This window comes from Theropithecus gelada, chromosome 4, assembly GCF_003255815.1.
Source record: "Theropithecus gelada isolate Dixy chromosome 4, Tgel_1.0, whole genome shotgun sequence".
In the NCBI taxonomy this organism is placed as follows: Eukaryota; Metazoa; Chordata; class Mammalia; order Primates; family Cercopithecidae; genus Theropithecus; species Theropithecus gelada.
Window position 1 is genome coordinate 151,028,665 of NC_037671.1, and position 20,558 is coordinate 151,049,222.

Consider the following 20,558-nt stretch of genomic DNA (forward strand, 5'->3'; position numbering starts at 1 on the left):
AAGGATTCCCTATTTAATAAATGGTGCTGGGAAAATTGGCTAGCCATAAGTAGAAAGCTGAAACTGGATCCTTTCCTTACTCCTTATACGAAAATTAATTCAAGATGGATTAGAGACTTAAATGTTAAACCTAATACCATAAAAACCCTAGAAGAAAACCTAGGTAATACCATTCAGGACATAGGCATGGGCAAGGACTTCATGTCTAAAGCACCAAAAGCAATGGCAACAAAAGCAAAAATTGACAAATGGGATCTCATTAAACTAAAGAGCTTCTGCACAGCAAAAGAAACTACCATCAGAGTGAACAGGCAACCTACAGAATGGGAGAAAATTTTTGCAATCTACTCATCTGACAAAGGGCTAATATCCAGAACCTACAAAGAACTCAAACAAATTTACAAGAAACAAACAAACAACCCCATCCAAAAGTGGGCAAAAGATATGAACAGACATTTCTCAAAAGAAGACATGCATACAGCCAACAGACACATGAAAAAATGCTCATCATCACTGGCCATCAGAGAAATGCAAATCAAAACCACAATGAGATACCATCGCACACCAGTTAGAATGGCAATCATTAAAACGTCAGGAAACAACAGGTGCTGGAGAGGATGTGGAGAAATAGGAACACTTTTACACTGTTGGTGGGATTGTAAACTAGTTCAACCATTATGGAAAACAGTATGGCGATTCCTCAAGGATCTAGAACTAGAAGTACCATATGACCCAGCCATCCCATTACTGAGTATATACCCAAAGGATTATAAATCATGCTGCTATAAAGACACATGCACACGTATGTTTATTGTGGCACTATTCACAATAGCAAAGACTTGGAATCAACCCAAATGTCCATCAGTGACAGATTGGATTAAGAAAATGTGGCACATATACATCGTGGAATACTATGCAGCCATAAAAAAGGATGAGTTCGTGTCCTTTGTAGGGACATGGATGCAGCTGGATACCATCATTCTCAGCAAACTATCGCAAGAACAGAAAACCAAACACTGCATGTTCTTACTCATAAGTGGGAATTGAACAATGAGATCACTTGGACATAGGAAGGGGATCATCACACGCCAGGTCCTATTGTGGGGTGTGGGGAGGGAGGAATAGCAATAGGAGATATGCCTAATGTAAATGACAAGTTAATGGGTGCAGCACACCAACATGGCACATATATACATATGTAACAAACCTGCACGTTGTACACATGTACCCTAGAACTTAAAGTATAATGAACAACAACAAAAAAAGGAAATTAAAAAAAAAAAAAAGAAGTGAAGTGAAGGACAGCAATGTATATGTGAACTGAAAATACAACAGACAGGCAGATAGAATTAGGAATACTTCATTATTATAAGGTATTGCACAATCTGTGAAGTGGTAGTTTTATTGCGTTATTTAAAAGCAGTCTTGGACTGCTTGTAAATGTAGATTGCAAACTCTAGGGTAACCACTAAAAAAGTGAAAATAAAAGTATAATTGATATGTTAAGAAAAGAGAAAGGTAATCTCATAAAGTGTTCAGTTAAAACCACAAGGCCGGGCACAGTGGTTCATGCCTGTAATCCCAGCGCTTTGGGAGGCTGGGGCGTGTGGATCACCTGAGGTCAGGAGTTAAAGACCAGCCTGGCTAGCATGGTGAAGCCCCATCTCTACTAAAAATACAAAAGATTAGCCAGGCAATGTGGCGGGCATCTGTGATCCCAGCTACTCAGGAGGCTGATGCAGGAAAATCGCTTGAACCCGGAGGTGGAGGTTGCAGTGAACCGAGATCGCGCCATTGCACCCCAGCCTGGAAAACAAGAATGAAACTCATCTCAAACAAAACAAAACAAAACAAAACAAAACCCAAAAAACAAAAAACAAACAAAAAATTATCTATATGTCCCAGAGAGGTGCCAACAAATCAGACTAATAGGTTCTTTCTTTCACAACCACTAGGATTGTTTTTACATATTAAGTTACTTCATCATCCATGTTATACATGATGAGATATTAGGATCTCACATTCTAGTTACTCGGTGTCCTATTATAGAATGCTCTTTCACTTAGACTAGTTTTCCAAAATAAATTTATTTACTTATTTTAAAGATAGGGTCTCACTCTGTCACTCAGAGTGGAGTGCAGTGGCATGAACATGGTTTGCTGTGGCTCCAGACTCCTGGATTCAGGCAATCCTTCTGCCTTAGACTTCTGAGTAGCTAGGATTACAGGTACACACCATCACACCCTGCTAACTTTAAAAAATTTTTTTGTAGAGATGGGGGTCTTGCTCTGTTGCTGAGGCTAATCTCAATCTCCTGGCCTCAGGAGATCCTCTTGCCTAGGCTTCCAAAAGCGCTGGGATTAGAGGTATGAGTCACCTCTCCCAGTTACCCAATAAATTATTTCTTTCATATTTTATTCAAAATTGAACTTCAATAAAAGAAAAATAAGTAATGTTCTTGGGTCCTGTGGGATCTGGATTAATTTCATTAACTCTGAGGAATATACAACAGATTTTGTCCTCTACCACCTATGAGGATATTGTTGGTTCCTTTTTAGCCAAACCTTTCAAATTATTTTTATTTGTCCAATAATCCCTGTGACCCTGAATATTCCTCAAAATATATGTTTAAACAACAACAACAACAAAAATAGGGACACGTCACCACAGTTGAAGGCCAGGTTCGGTTTCTAAAGTCTCCAGCCTTTCTAAAATGTCAGCTTGCTTTTTTTTTTTTTTTTTTTTGGAAAATAGGAAAATAATTTAGGAACTTATCATCAGATTCTTTCAGTCAGAAGGCTTCTGTGTGGGGATCATATATGATCAATAATTGAGAAGGTAGTCATTCTTTGTTTAATAAACATTTGATAAGTATCTGTTTGAAAGATCATTAGAAATATAAGTGGAAGCTACTTTCCAGTACCAAGGAATTGGGAAGACATGTTCTCTTAACTTTCTGTTACTCTTGTTTTGTATAAAATTGATCCTCCTAAAATCCATGTCATACTGTCAATCCATGTCATACTTATATTGTCCTCTACTCTTCCACACTGTCATATATTGATGATTTACAGATTTCATTAAAACTTTTAGTATATAGCTTGCAGTCTTCCTTTTAAACTCATGCCATTTTTCTGCCTGTTATTACTGTCTATGTAGATGACAGCATTCTTCATGTCTATCTTAAAGACCTTTATTTTCCTCTAATTGAGCCACTATTACCCCTGGCTATATTATAAAATGTGTTGCTACAAGAAACTATTTCATTATTAAATCGTAAACTCTAATGTGCCACTCTGATTACCGCTTTTATCTGTCATTTTATTTACTTATTCCCTCCACATCCATTCTCTAACTTTATTAAGACTTTTTTTCCCGCTAATTTTCCCAATTAAATAGCATCTTTTCTAACACTTTCTTTTCTGTTTTTTTTTTTTTAACACCACGTAAACTAGGTTGGATTTGCATTAGTCTCTTGTCAAATTACTTCCATTTTTTTTCCCCCAGTCTTTCTGCTATAATTGCCTAGCAAAATTTCAGTCTTGGGTAAATCTGTCTATTAAGTTGGCATCTCTATCAGTCAAAGATTGTAGCTGAATGAATGCAATAGATAAGTACAATGGCTTAACCAAATAAGATGTTTATTGTTTTAATAACAGTAGCTCCACTACATCATTAATGTTTTGAGCTCATTCTATCTTTCTTCTCCACTATTCTTTTTATTTGGCTTTAATCATCATGGTTATCTAATGAGTGCTTCAAGGCCATGAGCGATTTGCCATGTTCTGCCTCACATCCAAAGAGCAGTCAGGAAAAAATAAAGGAAGTAACCAGAAGAGAAGTGACAGTACCTATATTTGGAAAGCAAATCTGTTTCAGAAATGTCTCAGTGGACTTCTTTGCTGAGAACCAGTGTTAGCTTTAAGAAGGACTGTATATGTGTGTATATATGTGGGTGTATGTGTGTATGCAAATATATATTTTCTCACAAGGAAAAGGATAAGAATAAACAAATATTGAGGAGGCCACTAACAATATTTGCCACAGCATCATTACAAATTAAGTTTTCTATCTTAACTCCACAAGTAATCCTATGTTAACCTAGTTATATACCTCTTTTTATTAGTTGACTAGGGTTGCCATAATATAATACAATGTATTGGATAGCTTAAACTACAGAAATTAATTTTCTCATAGTTCTGGAGACTGGAAATCTACGATAAAGGTGCTGGCAGGTTTGATGTCTCCTGGGGCCTTTCTCCTTGGCTTGCCCATGGCCACCTTTTTCTTCATCCTCGTATGGCCTTTTCATTATTTGTGTGCATTGCTGGTGTTTCTTCCTCTTGTTATAAGGACCCAAACTTATTAAATTAGGACCCCACCCTTATTATGACAGGACTTTAACATGACTTTTGGCGGGACACAATTTAGTCTATCACCATCTTTCATTACCTGCAAAAGATATTTGAAACTTCATCGCTCTTTACCATTCAGCTACACACTATTTCATGCCAAAAAATTTGATCTGCCTTCACTCTAACTCAGAGGAAGTAGAGACTATTACATAAGACTTGTTCAACCTTCTCCCTTTTTCCTTTTCACCTGAAAACTTGACTTTAACTGCTTTCACACATCCATTGTTTCTTCCCCTTTTAAGTTAGGTACTTAACAACAGGAGTCTTAATAATTTCAGAATTAAAGCACGCCTGTAGAATGAATGGGGCCTTTTGAAGTAATAAAGCTAGAACAATGTCAAGTAACCACAATGAATTGTTTTCCCAAGGTTGTTGGATAATCTTTTCAGCAGATCATAGGAACTTTGGCTTGCTTTTCCCTGATAAAGGAGCTGTTTTGTCACCATTTTCAAGATAATGGTGACATATATATTTTCATCTTCTTGCACAAATCTTTTTTTTTTTTTTTCCGAGACGGAGTCTTGCTCTGTCGCCCTGGCTGGAGTGCAGTGGCGCTAGCTTGGCTCACTGCAAGCTCCGCCTCCCAGGTTCACGCCATTCTCCTGCCTCCGCCTCCCAAGTAGCTGGGACTATAGGCGCCCGCCACCACGCTCAGCTGATTTTTTTTTTGTATTTTTTTTTTTTTTTTTTTTTTTTTTAGTAGAGACGGGGTTTCACAGTGTTAGCCAGGATGGTCTCGATCTCCTGACCTCGTGATCCGCCCGTCTCGGCCTCCCAAAGTGCTGGGATTACAGGCGTGAGCCACCGCGCCCGGCCAAGCACAAATCTTTCTTTTGCATTTTATTAGACGTATGGTTGCCCATCAGTATTTGAATGACATCACAATGACATCTAGTGGCTGTAGAAATTTTTTTTTAATCTCCAAGAAGTACATCTTTAATTATAGAAAGATCTTTCTAAGCTAGAAATAAGAAAGGAGGATGAACCATTGTGTTAGTTGCTCTCTTTCCAATATGTGTTGCTTTTGAACCTGATTCTTTTCCTCTCTCTTCTACATTTGTTCTAAACAGAAACAGAAAAAAGCAGAAAAATTTGACACTTGCTTGAAATTGACATATTGATGTTCAGTATGACACTTCAGGGACTCTCTTTTGAGTCTGCAGAAATGAGATGTTTGATACAAAAGTGCTGCCAAATATTCAATAGTATTTTTTTAGGCAAGAAGCCAAAGTCTACATCCATATGATTTAGACAATTTTAATAAGAAAACCAGGTCAAAGTTACCTTTTGTGTCTTTGTTTTACATAGACAATGAACAACAGGAAAATGTTGGCAATGGTGAAAGATGTTATGTGTGGTGGATGGTGGTAGTAGTGGTGTGTAACATAAGACTTTTTGGGGATGGGGTGGGGAATATAAAATTTTCCAATTAAGGAGTCATGGGAAGCATTCATAGAACACTGCTATTGGTAAAAGGCAAAATGTATTTGGGGTATTTGTTTAATCACCCTGAAGAAATATGTATTTTAAGTTGTTACTTTTAAATAACTAATACATTTAGATTTTATAGACAAAAATTACATTGAGACATTTTTTAACTTTAGAAAAAATTTTGTATTAAAAATTTATTTGGATCCTTTTACTTTTTATAGTGTGGACTTAGATTCTTAACTTACCAACATCTATTGTCTCAAAAACACTGACCAAATAAGATATTCTTCAAACTTTGATATCCTTTTATAATAAATAATACTTCATTTTATTAGGGTCTTATCCTGAAGACCACACATAGAAAAACTGAATTCCATTTATTTTATAATTTTAGAGAGGCAAGAGGCTGCATTAGTCATGACATATTTGAATATATGGTTTTAGACCACTAAGACCTCTTATTTAGCTAGTGTAATATACTAAATTACTGCTCATTTTTTCCCACTGGAATGTTGAGATTTAGAGTACATGGTGAAAGTAATTGGGTATTTTCTCACAATTCAGAAACACATTTGAAGAATGGACTAGGACATGTAGTGTCCTGTGTGAACTTGAAATAATTTGTGGAGAAGGGACTTAAGACCACACAGTTAGCCTCAATGCTTACTTCTCTTTGTGGCAATTCTTCAGCTTGAGCCAGAGGATAGACCATTATCATCTGAGGGAAGAGATCAATCGAGATCTGTACCACTGTTCAGGGTGCTGTGCTCATGTATTGCATTTTTGGAGGCAGCTGTTTTTCTGTTCTTTTGTTGGATGGTCATGGGTTGGATCATTTGACTGGATGGTGGCTATGCAACAGCATTTAAGACTCTGAAAGCTATGTGTTTGAGCTCTGCATCGAAAACAAAGACTAAGGGATGAACTATTATCAGAGTTTGCAGCCCTCCTCTAAGCCAGGATCCAAGAACACTAATTACCCCTCAAAACCAGATCCCATTCCCAATCCCTAAGCACCTCTAGCATCTGATACAGCGGTATGAGCTAGTTATCTAATTTCATATTTTCTTTGTTTGTCTCCTGAATCTGCTTAGTAACATCAAAGATCCCAAAAAAGGTTTGTAGGAATAAAAGACAGTACATATCTAACATGGCTCTATTTTGAACTACTGCTCATTCAATTTCATGAACATCTTGGGAAAGCAGTTTTATGACTTATAGATATTTTGTAGTTCTCTTAGTCAATAGCATGTAGGATTCTTCTCACTTCTGGAGTCTTTCATAGAGGATAAAAAAGAAATGCTTGGGGAAGAAGAGAACTGTTTGGAATTCTCTTGCAGAGGTTAAAATTTATACCCTCCAAATCTATAAAAATACAAAAAATTATTTGGCAGGAAAAAATTTGGACTTCATTGAGGTCAAAGTTTTTCCTTTCCATCTATAGTTAAATCACCCACATCTTTATTTCTCTCTTCTTTCTTCTCTTACTCTCTCTCAAGAATAGCCAAGAACCAAATTGACCTTTATCTTGAAGGTAGACACCAATTTACTGACATAAAAATCCTGTCTGATTTAAGGACAGTAGCCAATAGGAGTTTGAGCTGAGTAGTAGATTACTAATCATTAAGGACCATAAACTCTTTTGGCCAAAGACTTTTATGACGTTGTCAAATAGTGTTGCAACGGTATTTTTTTTTTCCATTCAATAAGAGTAGTACTGCACCACACAATCCCTTTTTTATTACAGAGATTATCAAAGAAATCTAAAGCAAAAGAGCTTGGTGTTGAGGATAAGTAGTGCTTCTCTTTGTAAGGTATATAAAAGTGAGATAGCCACCAAATATGCATCATCTGTACATGAATTCTTTCCTAGTCTTATTTCTGTAAAAGTTTGGTTATCATAAACAAAACCCGTCAAGTTTTGTTTTGGTAGAGACAAAGTTCATCTCTAAGGTACAGCATGAAAAAGGGCCTTAGAATACTTTTTTTTTTTTTTAAGTCAGTTATGGTAATTTTTCCCCAAAATTTCTTTTACTGTAAATACCCAGGAAATTACCTTATGTATTACAAAAAACAGAGACTAAAGCAGTGCCATCCAGTTTCCTGTAATACCAGATCCTTATAATACATGACTAAATGTGCATCCTTAGTCACTCCTTGGTAAAAATCCAGTGCCTGGCTAGTTTTCTAAGGATTTGGATAAAACATATAGATAAAAGATGAAGTGACTGAGGATGTAAAAACCAATACTAAAGAGAAAGACAATGATTACATGTTTATTTCAGATATCATAGTTAGATGTTAGCTCTGTTAACAGCTTAGAACCTTAAACTAGCAAAGAGGAAAGGAAAAACAACCAAGTAGGAAAATGGAGAAGGAAAAAGGCAAAGTGTGATAATCTGTAGTTGTGGCCTCTTGTGGGTCTTGAGTGAAAGCTCTTTTTTCCTGTGGTTGTCTACTTGGTCTCAGGCCTTTAAAAGCTACTAGTGCCTCCGGAAAATTGTTTATTTATGAAAGATTCCTAAGAATCTTCACTCTTTTATCTCCCAGTTGGAGACCACTCCATGTATCAGAGGGTAAAATATGGTATCTTTTTTTAGCTGGGAGATATGAATCAATAATCAAGATATACATGTCACAGGATAGATATATAGATCAATGGAGCATACTACATAGTCAGAAATAGCTAACACATATATAATCAATTGATTTTGTACAATGATGCCGAGATAATTCAGTGAGGAAATCAATAAATCATTCAGGACCAATGAGATATTCATAAGGATAAAATGAACAACCTCTACTGTTACCTCAAACAATATACAAAAATTTAATAGAAATGGGTAATAGACTTCTAAGTCCATTAAGGCTACAAAATGAGCTATTCAAAGGAACCAGTGGCTTATGACCTCCTCCTTGTCACACTTTTACAGTTTTGCTAGGATTATGCTAGTAACAGATGAGGCATGTACCAGTGACATCCACAGTAAGTTTATAAAGCTTTCCTCAGAAGAATTGATGTAATGCAGTTCAACTTTTCATTATTCTGGTGAGTAATTTCACGTAAAAAATTGGAAAGCTTTTCTTTAAGTCTTCTGGCATCATGATGCAGCTGTGCTGAAACACAGTAGATAATCGCTATACATTTTGCCACCTGATTTGTGTCAGTATATCTTTTCTGACTATGGAGCTAATCATCAATATTCTGTACTATCCTCTTTGCACATTTCCAAGGATTTGACCTGTTGGAATATCATGGGAGGTGAGGGTTTTAGTGAGGGTTCGTGTGTGGCATAATCCTCAGCTGGGGCACTGGGCTCACCTTCCAAGTGGTTATGCCTCATCGATTAAACTGTCTCATTGCTTGTATATCATTGATAAGAATTGTGTTACATGGCCATCTTTTGCTTTGAGTGTATTTTATTTTTTAAAAATTTTCTATGGTTATAGGTAAGTAAAAATAGGAGGTCAAAATTACATGGCAGAAGAAGCAACTTAGTGTCTGTCACACAAGCTGACTAGCCATAGCCAAATCTCTTTGTTATGAAAGTGTGAATTTGTTCTAAATTGATAGGATTTGAGCACCATGTGAATTTTACATTTCCTAATTATGTGGACACCTAAAACATCTACCAGCTACATCAGTTTACTGTGAATTATAAGCCACATCTGTCTACATTTAGTGTTATAACTTCTAGTCCAATTCCAGGTAACCCTCCTTCCACTACCTCACAATAACTCACAAGTTGCAACTCTTCAGATATCAACAAGAAAGCCTCAGATCATTTTTCAAAGTAAAATATTATCTTTATTATAATATTATGCATTTTTAATCTATTGAATGAGTGTTACTATTTTTGTTAGGTTTCTGTTTTTTTAATATGCAATCAACAAAGTATTCAACTGTTGTGTGACTAACCCCATTTTCCACATAAGTCCTATGTTTTTTGATATATAATTCTGCATAGTGAGTGTTAGGAACACAGACGTATGTTACAGCAGAACTGATTGTACACATGATGCCTGGACTTTGTTAAAATCTATGTATGTTTTCCATGAAACTATCTGGCTCTTTTAACTAGTGAAAGTTAAAAATGAAACTCTGCTTTTTTAACTTATCTTCCCTTATTATTCTAAGAAAGAGAAGAGCATAGACCTTTAAAAACTAAACCATATTGGCATGATCTCACCTCTCGTAATGGAGTTACCAAATGCTCTGAATTTGCAAAATGATGTCTCACCCAAAAGAAAAGCTTACCTTTTGTTACCTCTTGGCAAACTAAGATTTTTCAGGAAAATCATGTTTTTCCAAAATGATTATTTGTATATTATTTGCCACAAGGCCCTGATCAGAGTTAAATTTATTTTTGCACATATCCACATATAGTACACATGTATCTTGACATTTATTTCTTAGGTGCTAAACCCACTGAAACTATACTTCCTCTGTAATCAGTAAACTACAGGACTTCTTAAATGCTGATAAAATTGCAGAAGTGTTTAAATATCATTAAAAAATACCTTGACTATTATTGTCATTTTCAATGCATTTTAACGTCATTTCATAAAGAACTGAAAATATTTTCATGACTTTGTTGAATTTGACTTTGTATTTTGCCCTGGTATAGGTGTAGATATACTCTAGCAACTACAAAGATTTAATATGTTCCTTTGTATCCCGAATACAGTGGTCTAGTGGAGGGTAATTTTGCAGAAAAGAGAGCTCCTGGAAGATTCTTTTCAATTCTGGGTTTGGGGGCAACACATTCACATGGGAGCACTCGCTTTCCTGTCTAGAGTGATTGAGAAAATGAATGAAGACAATAACTTCACACTACAAGTGATTATTCTCCAGGGAAAGAAAGTCTAAAGGTTTCTTCCTCTTTTAAAAATTTTCTTTTACTGGCAGAAAGAAAATTGTGCTCACCACTATAAAGTACTTTGCTCTTGTTCCAATGTAGGACCATCCAACTGTGCCTTGTTTTTTTTTTTGGTAAAGTTGGATACATAATTTTTCTTGACATAAAATCATTACATGCTCATTTTAGAAAATGCAGATGAACATAAGAAAATAACTATAATTATATATGCCACCTAGAGATAACTTTTACTACTGTTTTTGTATGTATTCTATTAGTTCTGTTTCTGTATACATTGTACATAGACTTCACTTTTTTCAGTTAATACAAAGAGCACACATAAGCCATCTCCATAATTATTTAATATGTTGAATACATATTTCATTTTATGTTTGTACAATAACTTATTTAACATGTTTCTCATTATTAGACATTTAATTTTTCCCAAGTTTTTTTTACTTGTAAATAATGTCTTGATTAATCTCTTTTGTTATTATATCTTCTTGTAGGCTGATGATTATTCCTTAGGATACATCTCAAGAAATATACAAAAATGTCTATGTCTATCTTTCCACAACCTTGCTAAATCAGAGTGTTATTGTTCTATTTCTTTACTTGGTAAGTGAAAAACAAATATCTTTTTTAAATTTGTGATATAGTTTGGATATTTGTTCCTGCCCAAATCTCATGTTGAATTGTAATCCCCAATGTTGGAGGTGGGATCTGATGGGAGATGTTTGGGTCATGGGGGTGGATCCTGCATCCCTTGGTGCTGTCCCTTCAATAGTAAGAACTTAAGAGATCTGATTGTTTAAGTGTGTGGCACCTCCCCCCAACTCTCTCTTGTTCCTGCTTTCAACATGTAATGTGCCTACTGCCACTTCACCGCCTGCCATGAGTAAAAGCTCCCTGCTGCTTCCCCAGAAGCTAAGCAGATGCCAGTCAGCACCATGCCTCTTTTCTTTATAAATTACCCAGGCTCAGATATTTCTTTACAACAATGCAAGAATGGCATAATACAATTTGCATTTCTTTGCTATTCAGTTAGGCTGAGTTTTAAAAATATATTTATTAATTATTTAGAGTTTTTCCTTATAGGTGTATTATGTTTTAGACAATTTCTACAGGGATCTAAGAATTCCTTAGAGTACATTGAGAACAAAAAGTCCTCAAATGCCCCTCTACTCTTTCCCCAAAGTTGTTTCCTCTCTTACAAGGCAAACAAGAGACATTTTAATTTTGATACAGTTTTTTTCATTCCTTTATGCCTTTGTCTGTGTTTGTCCTTCTTCCTCGGATATCCTTCCCCACCTGAGAGAAAACATGTCCTCAGACTCCAAGGTCAGCTCAAATGTCTGTTCTCCCACAGTATTCTGTGGCATCTGTTAGCTCACTTATCATGGAATGCCTGACTTTAGGATTAGTGACCCATGTCTGTGTCTGGAATAGATTCTGAGCTGTTTTGTGTACTGACTGTATCTTATAATTTCTCTCTGTGTCACTCCCCACCCTTGATTTATCCGCATCATGTCTTGAACATATCAGGTGTGTGGTACCTAGTAAATTTATATTTACAAACAAGTGATGAAGGGAAATATGCATCATGTCTTGAACATATCAGGTGTGTGGTACCTAGTAAATTTATATTTACAAACAAGTGATGAAGGGAAATATAGGTAAAACACAATTTGGCTTTATAACTCTCTTAAGTGAAATGAGCCAGTGCTCAACATAGAAAAGAATGATTTGCCTCAAATAGATTTAAATTTTAATTTAGTATATACGACTGCTTACATATGATCCATTCAAATAAAATAAAAAAGACATATATATGCCAGCATAATTTAAATAATTACACTTTTCATTGTCTGTATCTTTGCTATACATTGAACAAATGGAGCAGGCAGAGAGTTGTTCTGCACATGAGTCTGACAGATTTCCTCCCCCGTGGGTCCTGTTCTGATGGGGTTGTGATGGTCACTGCTTTGGGAAGAGTTTGAACTGTTTTCATAGTAGTGGGTGCTAGGAGAGGTCAGTTGTTGATGTCTATAAAGATTATTATTGAATCCTGACTGAGCGCAGTGGTTCACGCCTGTAATCCCAGCACTTTGGGAGGCCGAGGTGGGTAGATCACGAGGTCAGGAGATTCAAGACCATCCTGGCCAACATGGTGAAACCCCATCACTACTAAAAAAAAAAAAAATTACAAAAATTAGCCAGGCATGGCAGCGCTTGCCTATAGTCCCAGCTACTAGGGAGGCTGAGGCAGGATAATTGCTTGAACCTGGGAGGCAGAGGCTGCAGTGAGCCAAGGTGGCGCCACTACACTCCAGCCTGGGTGACAGAGCAAGACTCCATCTCAAAAATAAATAAATAAATAAAATAATAACATTAAAATTTAAAAAAAGATTATTATTGAATCCAACAAGTTAATGTTTTATAAAATAAGAAAGACCATATTTTTTCACTTCATCTTCCTCACCACTATCCTACACACATGCATACAGACATAGTCAAGCCAGCTGAAATCATTACTTCAAGGACAGGAGAATTTTCTTCCTATTTTATCCTAAATATGCTTAGGACAGCCAAGGAGGCTGTTAAGTATACTATTTTGATTTTATGAGATAAACACCTGTTGATTTAAAAGTACTTAAACTTCTAGTCCATTGGATGATTAGAAGGAAGACCTTTCTTTTTTACCTCCTGAATGCTCTGACCCCAGTGCATTTTTGCTTGTTTGTTTTAATCTGCTAATGTTGGATTGCATTTTAAAAGGACATACAATTGAACAAGTGAAGTAAAGCAGAGCAATGGCTGAGATTCTCTCATCCTTCAAGGATTTTTCCTGTCTAAGCACAATGTATGAGATTTGGGGATTGTTTCTCCAAACATACACTAAACCTGATTATATTGATGAAACCACTTCAAATGCATTTCCTCTGTTAAGAGTGTTTACATTTTCAAGTAAAGTAAAAGAAGCAGTTTTCTTTACCCCCTGCTTCACAATGAAGCTGGTGAGTTTTATCAAACAATTCGTTATTATGAAATTCTAACAAACTACTTGCTGTAGGTGGAAATGCAAACAATCTGATTTTTCCTGAGTTCTTAATCTAAACTACTTCTAGTCCTATCCTAGCTTATTATGTATAATAAATATGCAACCCATGTTGTTTCATGCCACAGCAACCTGGAGGAGAGTGTTATGGAGATGGGTTATTAGAAATGAGCAATATTGGCCGGGCGTGGTGGCTCACACCTATAATCCCAGCACTTTGGGAGGCTGAGGTGGACAGATCATGAGGTCAGGAGTTCAAGACCAGCCTGGCCAACATAGTGAAAGCCCGTCTCTACTAAATATACAAAAATTAGCTGGGCGTGATGGTGCGCACCTGCGATCCCAGCTACTCGGGAGGCTGAGGCAGGAGAATTGCTTAAACCAGGGAGGTGGAGGCTGTGGTGAGCCAAGATTGCACCACTGCACTCCAACCTAGGCAACAGAGTGAGACTCCATCTAAAAAAAAAAAAAAAAAAAAAAATGTTTCCTTGGTTCTCATTTTCATCTCCTGTTTTGAGACTTACTTCAATTCAAAGGTTTTCTTTTATCTGGGAATTATGCTGCGTGGCATTCATGTGCTCTCAAATTCTCAATGTCCATAAATACCCACGGCACCTGTCACCTATACTGTCTATTCCCTACACCCTATGTTCCCAATACCTTTGCTCCTAGAAAATACTGTGAGTATAAGCAATTGGCTGTGTGCTGCAACCCACTGCCCATGGAACTGGGGTATGGCTTATATCCTGTACCCTACAATGCTGCAACGTCATTAGCAAGTATGTCTCTGTTGTCTTCATACTGCTATCCCCTCTCTAGGGGTATATACCAAAGAATTGGCTTGAACCTCAGTATCTTACAATGTTTTTTTTTTTTTAATTAACTTTTTAAGGTTTTTTTTCCCCCCCATTGTAATTTGCAGTCTCCATCTCCTTAAAACTCAGATATCGGGTTGAGTCAGGAGACTAATCTGATTAGTAGTAGGGTCCTTATTATACTGACTATCACACTTAGTACCACTCCTGCTCATCAACCCAGTTGTTTTTATTGGCCCAAGTCTATGAACCTGATTCTCATCCATTAAAATGATCTGTGTCCATTCTAATGCCTCTCATTCAGATAAACATCTGTCTGGGTTGCCTGTATCTGCCAGACCTGGACACATCTGTCTGAATCTGAGCTGTGCACATCACTGAGACTTGGGACCTTCCCCACTATGACAGTCTCTCTCTCCAAACACAGTCATTGCCCTAAATCTAATTCAAACTTCATATCTAAAATACCAGTTTGTTCTACTACCCTAGATCAGGAAGTATTTTTTTTTTAATATGGCCTTCTTATGATTAAAACTCATTTTTAAGAAAACTTTGGGGGAAGGAGTGGCAAGTGCAAACAGTGATTTTGTGCTAGTTGTCCTGGATTTCTGTGAACTGGCCCAGTCTGCTCAGTGGAGGCCTGTCAGTTCTGATTCTTTGATTTGAGGCTTATCTCTATGCCAGTCATATATAGGAGTCCATTGTCTTCAAAAATTTATATTTTTAAAGATTATGCATAACACATTTCATTTAGAAACACATATTATTTTAGTTATTGAAAACTATTATTTCTACTACATTTAGTAGTTTTAAAGATTCTAGAAAAGGTATTTCTATGTTTAATTCTGTCCTTCCCTCATTTTACTATATGTTAAGCCTTGTGCTAGAATCTATTTATCATGGTAGTTTAAAATGCCCAGGGCTACCTGGTAAGCTGAATAAACCTTGACTGGAGAATACTCTGTATGCATCAGAAACCCAGTGACTGTGTAAGAAGAAGAGAATAAGCATTAGCTGCTTATACGATAACTAAGTTTTTTTCTCAAGTTAACCTGATTTTATCAGACCATTGGTGTGGTATCTCAGAAAGCAGTGGAGCTTTTCTCTCAGCTTTGTTGTTGCTTTTCAGGTATCTTAAAACTGAAGTGTAGAGAATATGTTCAGCAGGGAACAAGAGGATTCTTTTAGAAATAAGAGGTACAAGGTGAGTAGGAAATTGAGCAAGTTGAAAGAAATTTAAATATATGTAAACCAATGTTCTAGTCAGATAGTTTAAGAAAATGCAATGTAAAATAGCTTTTAGCCAAACCTCTTTTTGGGAAAAAGCATAAAATATTAATAGCAAGTTTTAGTCTTAAGTCTCAACCTTGTCTTGATTATGGGGTTTATGGGTAAGGGGAATGATTGAATTTAATGAAAATTTGCATAGAGGATGATGATAATTATTTTATCACTCTAATCATTTGCTATTTTGGAAGTATGCCTTTATATATACATAATAAATATGTTTTATTCTGTTTTATATGAAAGAATATATCATTTTAAGCTGACTAGTGAAGTGACCATTTTACTTGAAGTTATTTTCTCTCTGAATCCATCAGGAAACATTTGAATAGACTTTCTTCCAAGATAGGCAAGCACTTGTAGAAGCAAAGCAAAGTGCTGGTATGCAATTTCAGAAATCTGTTGACTACATGTTCCCATATGTGTTCCAGGAAATTCACATTTGGATTTCAGTACAGCTCAGAGTTATGGTAGTGCTATCCAACAACTTTTTTGAGTGGTAGTTTGCTTGATACCAACATGAAACTTGCCAAACCCAGCAGGCCAAATCCTAGTTTTGGAATATGTGGGAATCAAGAAATCAGCAGTTAAATGATGAGGGCTGTATCACTTTCAGTCCTGTAAGGAAACAAATTCTACCTAATGGTGTAGAAGGTCATTTTGAATATAACCAATAATCTTTTAAAAATGAAATGTCTCTTTTGTGGCATATCATAATACATATAACATTTAATAATAAAAACCTACTCTATTACATTTCTTCTTGTGAATACTGTCTGCAATGTTTCAGCTTTTCAGACTTAATTATAGCTGGCTAGACATGTACAATTATGCTTACCTCTAGAAATGAAAACACAGTAGTATTCATTGTGTGTATGAAAACTAAGTTACAAATTCACCTTATGGCTACTCTGTTTCAAAACTGCCCCAGTTAAAGTGAATAGATTGGCATTAAACTCATTGAATACAGAGCTTCACATCTTCTAGTAAAACATTGCTATTAACTTGGCAAAAAAATGATGTGTTAAAATTACAATACATATAATAAAATAAGAAATTATAACCCACAGTTGATCAGCCTGTTTCTGTTCCTGAGAAAAAGCTATAAAATCTGAGTTCTGGAGGAGACATCAAAGATCAATGATCAAATGCCCAGGCTTTATTTAGCAAAGGTACAGCCAAGTCATTCAACGTGAATTGCTGTCTGTTCTATTTCTATTTCTAAAGATCCAGATTATGTTGTTTCTTCCTTGTCTGTTTCGATGCCTAACCACATAATGAAAAATTATACAATAACTCTAATTATGGCCCCTCCTGCTAAGGTTTACAAATATTCCTTGTAATGTTTTTAAAATCTTTCATCTTGTCATGACATAGAACAATTGGTTAACATTCTCCTTGTAATAACCTTCCACTCTAAGAGAGTAGATAAAGCATCCACTTCTTTGTCTTAAAACATCCCACTTCTTTAACAGTATGTTGTAATAATTGTTTTTCCTCTTTTTAATAGTTCTTTCTTGGCCTCTGGAAATTTCATTTTAATAACTTTCAAAAGTGGAAAAAATATTTTATAATGCTCTTGAATGAAAATGTGAAAAATGGCAGGTACATTATTTTCTGTCCTCTTTACATAAATCTGTACATTTATGGTTATATTATGCTTACTTTTTTCTATTAATAGGTTATTTAGCCTCTCAGCCATTGTGATTGATATATTTTTTGTTTTTTCTGCCTTTCTGGTGCTCTACTAGACTTCATCCATCTTATATCTGTTTATATAGAAGGAGAAATTCTGGATGCTTTAGTAAAACTTTGTGACTTATCAGTATCCTATGTCTGTTGTGAAACTTAGGTAATTTAAGGCTCATATCCTTCTGTTAAGTAAAAATATGAATTTAGCATCTTTGTAAATCCTACAATCTATGTTACTTATGTAATTAATTTTCTCAGATAACCATTATTATTCCAATTTTACTGCTTAAAAATATTAAATGTGAGGCCGAGTCACTTGCTCAATGTAATGTCTTATTAGATAGAGGCATCTGAAAACCTTTGGACCACTGCCCTTCCCACAAGACCACATTGCTAATATTTCACTTTATTTGTGTGGATAAAGCCTTGGGCTCTTAATGCTTCACGGTTTGTTTTTTAAAAAGTATGCTATCAAATGCAGTGCAAATTTTGGAGAAATAAACATTACACTATATTTTTTAATGAAGTAAAAATAATGTTTCAATGCTGTTATGCTTTCATTAAAAGCTTGGCCTATAAATGATTGTGTGCCGTCAATTGAGGGGATTCCTTTTGGGACCAATCTTATTATCCAGAGTTTAGTGTTCCGGGGTCAGTGTGGGTAAGAAGGTTTATAATGACATAAAAAAATATTGCCTGGCAATGAAACCTCTGGGACTAGAGCTTATCATAATCGATTTGATGTATTTTCTGTATTTTTCTCCCACCAATTACATTTACTAGATAATCTAGGTGTAATCCTTTCTAGAATCAGGGAAGTGTACTAATCACCTTTGAAAGACTTTTTAGTCTCTGTGAAGCTGAGTAATCAAGGACATGATAATTTTAATAAAATGCTTTTCAGTCCACCAAAGTTATTTGTTTCCAGGATGTTAGTATTATGTGACATGATGATAAAAGAAAGTGATCACAAATCTGTTAGTTGAGACATCACTTCTACGGAATCTATAGTGTCTTTTGAGGTCCCAGCTTTAGTGAGGACTGTGGACACAACTCTACTTATTAATATCACCAGATATGATATTTGCTTGTAAATATGAGACATTGATGGCATTGCAGGGAGATATATTTTAAATACTTCCATGATGTAAAGGATGCAGTTTGGGGTTCAAGCTCCTGAAATATGAAGCACGATACCAAAGATGAACACTTTTAAAACTATTTTAGATCAATGACCTCACAAAATTTTTCACTTTCCTTCAGAATGTTTAAAATCTATTTATTTTTTGTTAATATCTAATCATAACTCCCCTTTTCACCATGTGTCATTAGGCTAAATAAATAAAAATAAATCAGCTGAATTTTGTTTGCTAATAGAAATAAAAGAAAAATAGAACTTATAGATATGCTATCTGATTTCTTTTAGGCATATGGCCTGGTTTCTTTCTGGCCCTAGATTAATGTATTAGTTCACATGGCTGTTATTTATTAAGGTGTATGAATTAATAGTTTACATTGGAGAGTTAGTATTCTAATGCCACATGATGAAAAGTTCTGTAATGGGCATTGAAGCTTTTTTTTGCATTCATAGGGTGTGACTTGCTAATTGGTAAACTACAGTCAACCTGTATATGAGTCATTTAAAAGTTTTCATTGATTACGCACAACAGAAGGAGGTCTGTAGACAGTAATTTTTATTTTAATGCCAAACTAAATGGCTTATTTCTTTTAAGCAAAGTTTCTTAAACAAATGTGTTTAAAATTGCCTGGCATGAAAAAAGGAAGCTAAATTTGTCAGAAAATTAAAATAGAAAGTAAAGCCAGTTTACACTTAGATATTTCTCAAAATTAATCTTTCCATACCGTATGTTCTTATATAAAACAATCAGATATATCTGTATCATGCTCATTTTTGACTCTGGCCCAGTTGAAATTGGTTTTCCACCAACTCTGCTGAAGGCCAAGGCCATGGCCCTTATAACTTAAGCCAAATCAGACAACGAGCAGCCTCTTTGGCTCGTTGGTTGGTGGAAAGACTTTGTAACGTTATAACCTCAGTTTGAGGAAAAATACAACTTGAAATTATAGTGTCTTCTGGATTTCTTCACCCAGTTTTGTCTACAAATGGAAATAAATTTATATACTCACTAAGTAATGGAGACATACTTTAAGAATGTGCTTTTTAATGTTTCCAAGAATAAAAAATTAAGAATTGTATGGAAGTTACTATAACAATTTTAAGCTCATTGACCTTTTATTTTTTTCAAATTATCAATTTTGGTTTTGTTCTACTCTCATTTTATTCCCATATGGGAGCTAGGGCCTGAAATGTACATTTTCTAGTGTTGAGTGTTTGGTTTATAATGCTAATATTTCTGCAGGGTCAAAAATAAAGTGAAATCAGTTGATAGTAGAAGGTTAGCTTTAGAAAACATTGTGCTAATTGTCTCTATTTAAGGAGCTAGTGCTGGAGTGTAGATTCCATAAATAAAATTAGAATTAAAATATAAAAACACTTTTCTATAGTGAATATTTATTGATCAATTGGAAAACAATGGGAGATTGACTTTTTTTTTTCTTCCAACAGAGAGACCTTTAAAATTGACATGACTTTGTATTATTCTCTCATTATTAGTAATCACCCTGGAAGAAAATGTGATGTTAATGCCCAGTAAAATGTAGTCTCTCTCACTCTCTCTCTCTCCCCCCTTTTCAGACATTCTCTTTTTATTTACTTTTCACATTTTATTTTATAAATTGCAAATTAAAAACCTTTCTTAAGCGCTTTTCTTATTATATAAACCTAAATTGGGCTTAACAAATTAAGAAACATATATGAAGTATTTCATTTGGATATAAACCTTAAATAAAAATGTTGCTGAATGATATGTGACCGATTGAAAACTAAATAAAGTTAGGGCTCCAAATGACTAAGGTAAAGTATAGAAAGGGAATTATCTGATCTCAACATGACACAGAAAGAAACCTATTTGTTGATAGAAAA

The 20,558-nt window shown here is 35.3% G+C and overlaps 1 pseudogene across 1 annotated transcript in view; it reads right to left on the reverse strand.

Moving 5' to 3' along the window:
* LOC112622441 overlaps window positions 1–20,255 on the reverse strand; it is a 35,703-nt pseudogene extending 15,448 nt beyond the window's left edge. Inside the window, exons 1-2 of the transcript XR_003118989.1 lie at window positions 20,247–20,255; window positions 9,844–9,850 (exon numbers count right to left, since the gene is read on the reverse strand). The product of XR_003118989.1 is annotated as a 60S ribosomal protein L7 pseudogene, transcript variant X2 (transcript). The remainder of the gene's footprint in view (window positions 1–9,843; window positions 9,851–20,246) is intronic.
* Between the last annotated feature and the right edge of the window lie 303 nt (window positions 20,256–20,558).